The sequence below is a fragment of the Urocampus carinirostris genome, chromosome 1 (assembly GCF_059441175.1).
Source record: "Urocampus carinirostris isolate Australia breed hairy pipefish chromosome 1, RoL_Ucar_1.0, whole genome shotgun sequence".
Classification (NCBI taxonomy): Eukaryota; Metazoa; Chordata; class Actinopteri; order Syngnathiformes; family Syngnathidae; genus Urocampus; species Urocampus carinirostris.
Window position 1 is genome coordinate 11,194,996 of NC_142349.1, and position 9,159 is coordinate 11,204,154.

Genomic DNA, 9,159 nt, shown 5'->3' on the forward strand with positions numbered 1-9,159 from the left:
GTATCCCGGGGTCTTGTTCACGAGTGAGGGTAGGATGGAACGGGAGATCGACAGATGGATCGGTGCTGCGTCTGCTTTTATGCAGACCCTGTAACGAAGAGCATCACAAAAGCTGGATGAAGTGGCTGGTAAGGAGGTCTGGGCCTCCCTAGTAAAGCTGATGCCCCTGCAAATTGACCCCGGATAAGGGGAAGAAAATGGATATATGGGGAAAAGCATTGAATGGGAGAGCCGGGAGCCTCTGCGTTCGTGTGTGCCACCTAGTGGTAAGGGAAAAATTGCAATTCACATCATTTTGTAGTTTTAAGTATTCCATTGCCCACATCACATACATTTAATTGACATTTTTAAGACCTGGTTGAAACCAAATGAGTTAGTGTTGCTAAATGAGGCTTCTAACCTTAACTTTGTGAAATTTGGCTCTGCATTGCATAAAAAGTGGCGGTCTTGCTCTTATATTAGAAAGTACGCTAAAATGTACTCCCGGAATCTCAACTGTTTTTAAAAAGTTTGAAAAACTCTTTATTAGGTCTTCTATGTCACCACCAGACTATGTAGTAGTTGTGTATGACCCACCCATTGACATTTTTTGGATGAATTTTCGGAACTGTTAACTGACTTAGTTACTTTTACAGACAAAGTGATAATCATGGGTGATTTTAATGTTCACATCAACTCCCGATCTAATCGACTAATGGCTGTCCTTAACTCGCTGATTGATAAATTTGGTTTTAATCAAATAGTTGATGTGCCCACTCATAAAGAGGGGAATACTTTAGACGTCGTTTTGACCTGAGGCGTGGTAGCCTCAAACGTTTTGGTGTTACTAATGCTATGCCTCATCATTGTCTTGTTAAATTTTAAATGAAGTGCTGTTTAAAGATTATAGTAATAAGAAAAATCCAGGTTTTTAACAGCTGCACTATCCACCCTGCAACGGCATCAGCTCTAATATAACTATTACCAGCAGAAACTGTGTTCTTCCCTTCGTAAATTGGGCTTGTTGACTCACTTACTAATGACTTTAGTACTGCTTTGGTTAATGTTCACGATTATTTGGCACCCCTATGACAAACATTTCAACCAAAAAAAGCATTCGCCTTGGTTTACTAAAGAATCCAGGTCACTGAAACAAGTTGTCGGGAAAATGATGCAATGCCAAGCATTCGTTTTTCCAACAAACCTGACACAAATGGTCAGTAGGGTAGAACAACTATGCTCCTACTCGTTTCCCGCTTCACTAGTTAAAGATCTGTTTGGGATATTGGGACCTTCAGTTTTAAATATTATGAATATATCGCTCAGCCTGGGTATTGCTCTGATAGCCTTTAAGTCTGCTGTCATTAAACCCATGATGAATGACCAATACTTGACCTGAAAAGCCTATGTAACTATAGGCCAGGGTCAAATCTACGATTTTTCTGCAAAGTTACTTGAAAAGGTTGCTGCACAGCAGCTGAATAACTTCATGTCAGAAAATAATCTCATTCAATCTGTCCAGTCAGCATTCAGGGCATATCACTCTCCTGAGTTAAAGGTTAAAGTAACCACTGATCTACTCTTAGCAATAGATTCAGGTGCCTCGTCAATGCTGCTGCTGGATCTCAGTGCTTTTGGAAGCGTAGGCTTGTGGTTTAGGTACTACCTGTCAGAAAGAACACAATGTGTTAAGTACAGCAATCTGATCTCTGAACATATTGATGTCGCTTGTGGCATTTCACAGGGCTCTGTACTTGGCCCCTTTCTTTTTAGTATTATGTGCTTCTGCTTGGTGATATTGTCTGAAAGTATGATATTAGTTTTCATTGCTATGCACGCAACTCTATCTCCCACTAGAGACAACCACTCGATTAAGTTGTAGAAATTTTGAGGCCTGCCTTACTGACATACTCACTTAACTTTTTTGCACCTTAACCCAGGAAAAAACGAGATGTTGATTATTGGTCCAAGTGATTTGTTCTCAAACAATGTTCTGAACCATGTCAAATGTAATATCACCCAAAGTGACTCAGTTATATTTGGTTCAGTTACCTGTGAAATACATTACTAGAATAGCTATCTTCCACGTTCTTAATATTGCAATGATTCGCCCAATACGGTCACAGTCAGATGCTGAGAGAATAATTCATGCGTTTATTAATTCTCGGCTTGATTACTGTAATGTATTGGTCTCTGGTCTCCCGATGTCTTGCATCAAAAGTTTGCTGCTGGTTAAAATAAGAAGTGAGACTTAGAACTAGCAAGACTAGAACTAAGACAAGAAAGTTTGACGACATGATCACAATATTGACTTGCCATGGCTCCCGGGGTGCTTAAGATGTGACTTTAAAGTTATCTTACAAACATACAAATGTTAGCATGGACTTGCGCCCTCGAAACTATCTGATTTGATTTCTCCCTATGTACCTGCATTGAGTCTCCGCTCGGAAAATGCTGGTTTACTTGTGACTCCAAGGACCTAGAAGAAATCTACAAGCTCAAGAGTGTCCTCAACCCGGCCATTGGCTCTGTGGAATGCCCTACCTCCTGACATAAGACCTGCAAGCTCATTGGGGGATTTTAAATCTTCTATTTTATAACTTATATTTGATGCCGACCTGCGTACTTTTCTTATCCTGTCCCTCCTGGCTGCCTGTTTGGTGGTGAAATGAGCGCGAAGGACCTATTGAGATGAGTCAGCAGACCTTCACTTGGACTTAAAGCATGTCAAGGTCTGCATCGACCAGCCGGCTGATATGGGAAGCTCTACCGTTGCTGTCATGGACTTTTTGGACAATTACATATTACCGATATTTTTTTAAATTTATGTTCATTATGTTTTGTGTATCATTACCCTAATTGTAGATCCAGTTGGAGACTCAAATCCTGAAATGGGGGGACGAACAGACCAGTTTTCACATCCGGGGTAACCAACCTGACTGCTTGTAAAATATAGTGTTGATATTTAATGTTGTTCTGGCCTGGGAGTAAGGAATGTCTTATTGGGGAACAATGCTGAGTCAATAAACCCATCACCCCTTTCCTTGGGTCGACAGACCCACAACAAGACAAAAAAACAGATATATATAGATCGCAAACAAAATTATCACCACCTTTGGTTTCCTCGCTGGTGATGAGAATCCAACAACATGAGTTGAGATGTTGAAAAAAAATCCTTACGCTCAAACATTTAAATGTCCCTTTCAAAAGTGCCCCCAAAGACCCTCTTACACAGAACGCAGAGGCAATAACGATACTCTCTAAGTATCCATTTGGGCAGTTTGAGGTGAAAACAGATTTTCATATTGGACACTAAATCCATCCTGTTTCTGAATCGTTGCTTAATCCAGTAGAGCTGTCCAAATGTTAAGTGATTTATTTGAAATGTGAGATGAAACTAATTACAAATAATTCCTCCCAAGCACTAGGAACCATCTGTCTCTTTGATTTAGCACATCTACTCACAGTTTTAAAATAGAAAACACAGCTATTTACCTCTGAATTCCATCTTTCTGTTTATCTTTGGTCTTTTCTTCCACTTGCAGAAAATAGCTCTTCGTGAACTGTAACCTTCGAAGTAGTCGTAAGTGTTTTGGTTTGCATCAATCACAGATTTTACATCTTTCTTCACTTGAGATAAGCAGGAACACAAAGACATGATTGAAGATAAAGTGCCTTTATGACACGAAGATCCAAATAGTCAGGGTATAAGTGTAAAAATATCACTTTAATTAGAATGACTAATTATCATGCACGTGGAGTGCAAGAAAAGGTCACACTCAATGTCACACACACACACACGCAGACACACTTAATATTAATGCTGGGTGGGACATATGTAATTTTGTACGGTAACAGGTTTAATAATATTTCGTACAAAGTAATAAACACAACACATGTTAGTTTATCCATCCATTATCTGCACTGCTTATCCCCAGTAGGTCACGGGGGTGCTGGGCCCATCCCAGCCATCTTCGGGCAGTGGGCAGGGGACACCTAACATGACTTGCATGTTTTTGGAATTTGGGAAGAAATCGGAAGAAACACACACAAGCACAGGGAGAACAAGCAAACTCCGCACAAACCCAAAACCTCAGAACTGTGCTGCGGATGCACTAACCACTTAACTGCCGTGCCGCCCCCATGTTGGTTTAAAAAAGCGCTATTTTAAAAAATCCTTAACATTTGAACATTACATGTAGCTGTATTGTGTAGTGCCACTGAAAACGAGTGCTTCAAACAACGGAGACTCAGTGACCGAACTGCACTGTTTTTCTTCTCATTTTTTTTACTGCCTTTCATATGGTGTTTAGTTTTAGGGGTTACCCACAGAAAAAAAATGGCAGACAATGGCAGACAGTTGCCTCTAGGTGAGCCTCATGTGATGCAGAGTAAATACAAATTTCCCCTACAAGCATTTCAAGAAATGCACCTTTATATGATAGTTCATGTATGTTTGCCTATTATATAAATCAATATTGTTTTCTTTTTTAAGGACTGAAGTTCTTACACCACTAGGGGGCACTAAACAGATCACAAAATCTATTTAGATTGTATTTATTGTTAACTATATTTATAGTCTGTTCCTAAAAATATGAATTATAAATACACAGCATAAATTACTGAACTTAGCATTATGCCACTGCTGTCAAGTGTTTAGCACCAACCAGCTTTGAGTTTGTTCAAAGTAAACATCCCAATTTATGGGATAAGACCTGTCCTCAGAATTTTTGCGTAATTTTAGTCATGGAAATGATGCAGTGTTTGTTTGTGTTTACGTCCTCATTTTGCTGTACCATCGTGTTGTTGGCTTGTCACGTTTATGGGCCAGCTCGATGGTGTCAAACATTCCCCCCAAAAAACCCACACGAGCTGTTTGGAAAAAGAAAACCCAAATAAATAACAGTACAGCTGAAATAACAAAAATATTTGCAGTTGTGCCCAGTTTATTGATCCACACATTTTTTGTTGTGTGTGTGTGTGTGTGTGTGTGTGTGTGTGTGTGTGTGTGTGTGTGTGTGTGTGTGTGTGTGTGTGTGTGTGTGTGTGTGTAGGGGGGGGAGTGAATGTGGTTTTGTGTGTGGACAGTTTAGCCGGCCCAAAAAAAAAATGCTCGGTAATGAACGGCAGCCGGAGCGCATCTCTGTTGTGTAATTCGAAATGTTCGCCTTTATTTTAGAAGATGGGGTATTTGAAAGGATGATTGCATTAAAAATGTAGTCACGACGTTTCTTGAGTAATAAGTTGGAGATGATGGATGAGAAAAAGTTTAGAAGCAAAGATGATGGAGTGTTGTTAAAATCGATTGATGCCAGTAAGATTAAGATGGATGGATGGACAGTGCACGATGGTTGGACTCATAGATTGATGGAGGGATGCTGGATATGTCAACCGATGGATGAAAGTGGACAGAGACCCCTCGCTATTTCAGGCTTCGGTTACATTTAGTTCACTGATTTTGAATTGAATTGACTTTATTGTCATTTATATCAACATAACATACATTGTTTTCAAAGCAGACAACAGAAGCACTCAGCAAATGCTATCACGAGAACAGGTTAGATAGGGCTTTATGTGTTGGGTGGGCATGACTGTGTGCGCAAATGGTGTATGCTGTCAGTCAAACAGCAGTGCGGGCACACAAGTCAACGTTTTCACCCCACCTAAAAAAACAACAGCTGAGCTAGTATTTTATCAGCATGTTACAACAAAAATCAATTATATCGTACTCTTAGGAAAATTAGAAGAGCACAAAGAAATGGTGATCACCCCCAGGTGCTCCGTGGATTGTTATCAGGTCCAGGTAGCGACTCAGACGGCATTGGTATGGAAGGAAATAACGAGGCTGGCCTACTGCAAACGGGTAAGTTACATAGCAACCCCAATAAACCCGCCCTGCCGAGCCTATTTGGATCCATTACCCATGAAACTTTGTGGATTTTCACTTTTCGCGGGGGGTTCTGGTCCCCATTAACCGGGATAACCGAGGGACTACTACGTGGTTGGACGGATTGACAGACAGGTTGACAGACAGATGGACAAAGTGATGATTGGACGAATGGACTAAAGACAGAAAGAGTTGAATTGCACAACACCCCAGGTTCATGGTCTTACATGTAGAAAAATCACATCTCTTGTTTATGAGTAAATGCAATAACTTGAGTGTTCCGCTTTGTCTCAGGGACTCCCCATTAAAGTCTCTGGACCAACATGCTCTATTATATTAATTAAACGAAACAACATAGCTACACTGCCCACGAGTTTGCACGTCGGCTCTAATTTGAGTCATCACACCCGCTGTGATGAGCATCTATCCATGGCGCGGCACCCTCCTTCTTCTTAATTAACACTCCTTCCATTTGGGAAAGTCTGTGTCAACTGTAAAAAAGCAAGGCGTGGGAAGGAAATGGGTGAGAGAGGATCAGGGCGGCGTGCAGGTAAACACGGCGGCATAAAAATAGATGATGAAAGAGAATGCTGGCAACCATGTTTCTGTGTAACATTATTCGGTGTCTGCATGTTGAATCCTGCCACAATGTTGGAGGTACCAGCCAGACAGCTGTTTGTCCACAAAATGTCATAAAGGTAGCTTGGAGTTGTAGTGCCGGGCCAAGAAGTCGCCTAAGTCTGCTCACTTGTAGAGGAAGTACTTGAGGAAAAGGAGCATGATGCAAGAGTAAATTGTCCTACTCTTCAGGGACTCCTGGCACAAAAGATTCCTGTGAGAGCTGCGAGTTCCAGGCAACATGCGCCAACAAGTACCACATGAGATTACTTTTTCTTACAGTAGTCTCCATGTTGGTTGGGTTTGATGTGACAATACAATAGGACAGAAAAGATCCTGCCGTTTAGAAAGTGATTTATTTGTTTCTTTTCAAGCATGTTGCAATAAATATCATAAAAACAAAATGAGCAAATCATCTAAAAGGGAAAAACAGGCATGCCGGGTTAAAACCAAAGCCTTTTGAGTGACCTTCTCTCAAATAACTTGAGACTTTTTCTCTATCAATCATTTAAACTCATATCTTATATAAATTTGACGGTCATTTTTAGTCCATTTAAGAATGATAAGTACGAGTAGGCAATACTCTGAATTTTAGTATTGATCCGATCCAAGTAAATACATGGTAGTATCAATCGATAGTGATCTGATACAGATACTTTTTGATCATTGAATAAGTAAACCCTCCCTCCTTAAATTAGTTTATATTTACAATAAACAGAGCACAAAGATTTTGGGCACTGAAAATGTTTCATTTTTTAATAAAAAACTATCGTTCAAACTTTTACAGTGTAAGAAAATAGATAAAAACATTTCTCATACAACGATTTCAGAGCAAAATCCAAGAGTCAAATAAAACAGCAGCAATGTGATGAAAATTAACAATGTCAACATATAACTTTCATTGCACAATATTTTCAAAATCTCATCTCATCTCGTCTCATCTCATTAGCCGTACCGCTTATCCTCATTAGGGTCGCAGGGGGGCTGGAGCCCATCCCAGCCATCTCCGGGCAGTGGGCAGGGGACACCCTGAACTGGTTGCCAGCCAATCGCAGGGCACACAGGGACAGACAACTCATTCGCTCATTCACACCTAGGGATAATTTCGACCGGCCAATTCACCTGAAATGCATGTTTTTGGAATGTGGGAGGAAACCGGAGTGCCCGGAGGAAACACACGCAAGCACGGGGAGAACATACAAACTCGGCACAGGAAGTCCGGAGCTGGATTTGAAGCCACGACAGGTTCCCATGACATGAACTGTGCCGCACAAGCAAGGGGCCGGTCACACAGACTATAGGACGCATTGAGATCGCCATTCAGACGAGTTACAGCAGTGCATAACACGAGGTCGGAAATTAAATAAATTTTGCGCTGTTCATCTCTTGAGAGCGCGTGGACACAGCCTTTCACGAGGTTATCGAGGCTGGACCGCGGCCGTAAACTTATGGCCGTGAAGCAGATGTCGTTGGGCGCTGTTGGACGTTTTGAAACCGCCATATAGACGAGATAGAGCAGTGCTTTACTCGCGGTCGGAAATTTTCACATGGTTGGCCGCGTTCAAAACTTTTGAGCTGCTCAAAAGTTTGAGCACGTGTTAAACCGCGTGCCGCACACGTGGTCAACACGAGGTAATGACGCGGAAATGACGCGGAACGACGTGCTCTGGCCGCGGCCAGGGCGTAGTTACACATGGGTAGGACGGGAAATTTCAGCGGGTAATCGTGGGCGGAGCATGGTAATAGCATGTTCTGCGCCTGTATCGCGGTGTTATTACGTGAAATTAGCGTGTTACGCGTGTGACAGTCAAACGCCTTTCTCTGCGTATATACAGCGCGATTTGCCGAGCACACCATTGTGCTCGTGACGTCAAGGGGGTGAACATGGATCACCGTCAGCGTAGTTTCTCTTCATTTCGAATAAATCTTTCGGTGCATTATCGATGGTCGTAGCAAGGCTTTGATGCTAGGTCCTTAGCTTGGCCTGTTAGCAAGGCTTTGATGCTAGGTCCTTAGCTTGGCCTGCCTAGCTAGGTCCTTAGCTTGGCCTTAGATACTAGGTCCTTAGCTTGGCCTTTTGATTTTTGCATTCCGGAGATGGAATAAGAGCTTGCTCTGTCCACTCCACGCATCGGCCCGGTATTGCAGTACCTCCGGGAACGGTGCATTCGCAATGATCACAACAAGGCTTTAGGGCTAGGACCTTAGCTTAGCCTTTTGGCTGAGAGTAAGTGTCCCGGCTCCTAGGCTTTGTAGCATATAATGAACTGCCCGATAATGGATAATGGATAATGAATAACGAAGATAGATCAATAACCCTTAAAAACCCCAAAAACCCCTGTTAGCCGTGAGTAAGGGTCCCTACTCCTAAGCTTTGTAACGTGTTATGAACTGATCGATAATAGATAATGAACAAAATAGATAGAACAATTACCATCAATAAACCCCTCCCCGTCAGCGTAGTGAACTCGTCTTAACCCATATTTATTTCTTGACATTTATTATCAAGATTATAAAATAAATATGATGCCATAGCTTGAAATTTTGATATTCACGGGACTGTGTCTAGAGCGTTTATGAATCCTACAGCCCAAGAAATACATCCCTGCCGAGATTTGCATTTCCTCGCTTCTCCAATCATTTTTACCTCGTTTTATCTCACTTATAGGGAATGT

The 9,159-nt window shown here is 41.7% G+C and overlaps 1 pseudogene; it reads left to right on the forward strand.

Annotated features, from left to right (window-relative positions):
* Positions 1-8,522: 8,522 nt before the first annotated feature.
* On the forward strand, positions 8,523-8,657 carry LOC148373541 (U2 spliceosomal RNA; annotated as a pseudogene).
* The last annotated feature ends 502 nt before the right edge of the window (positions 8,658-9,159 follow it).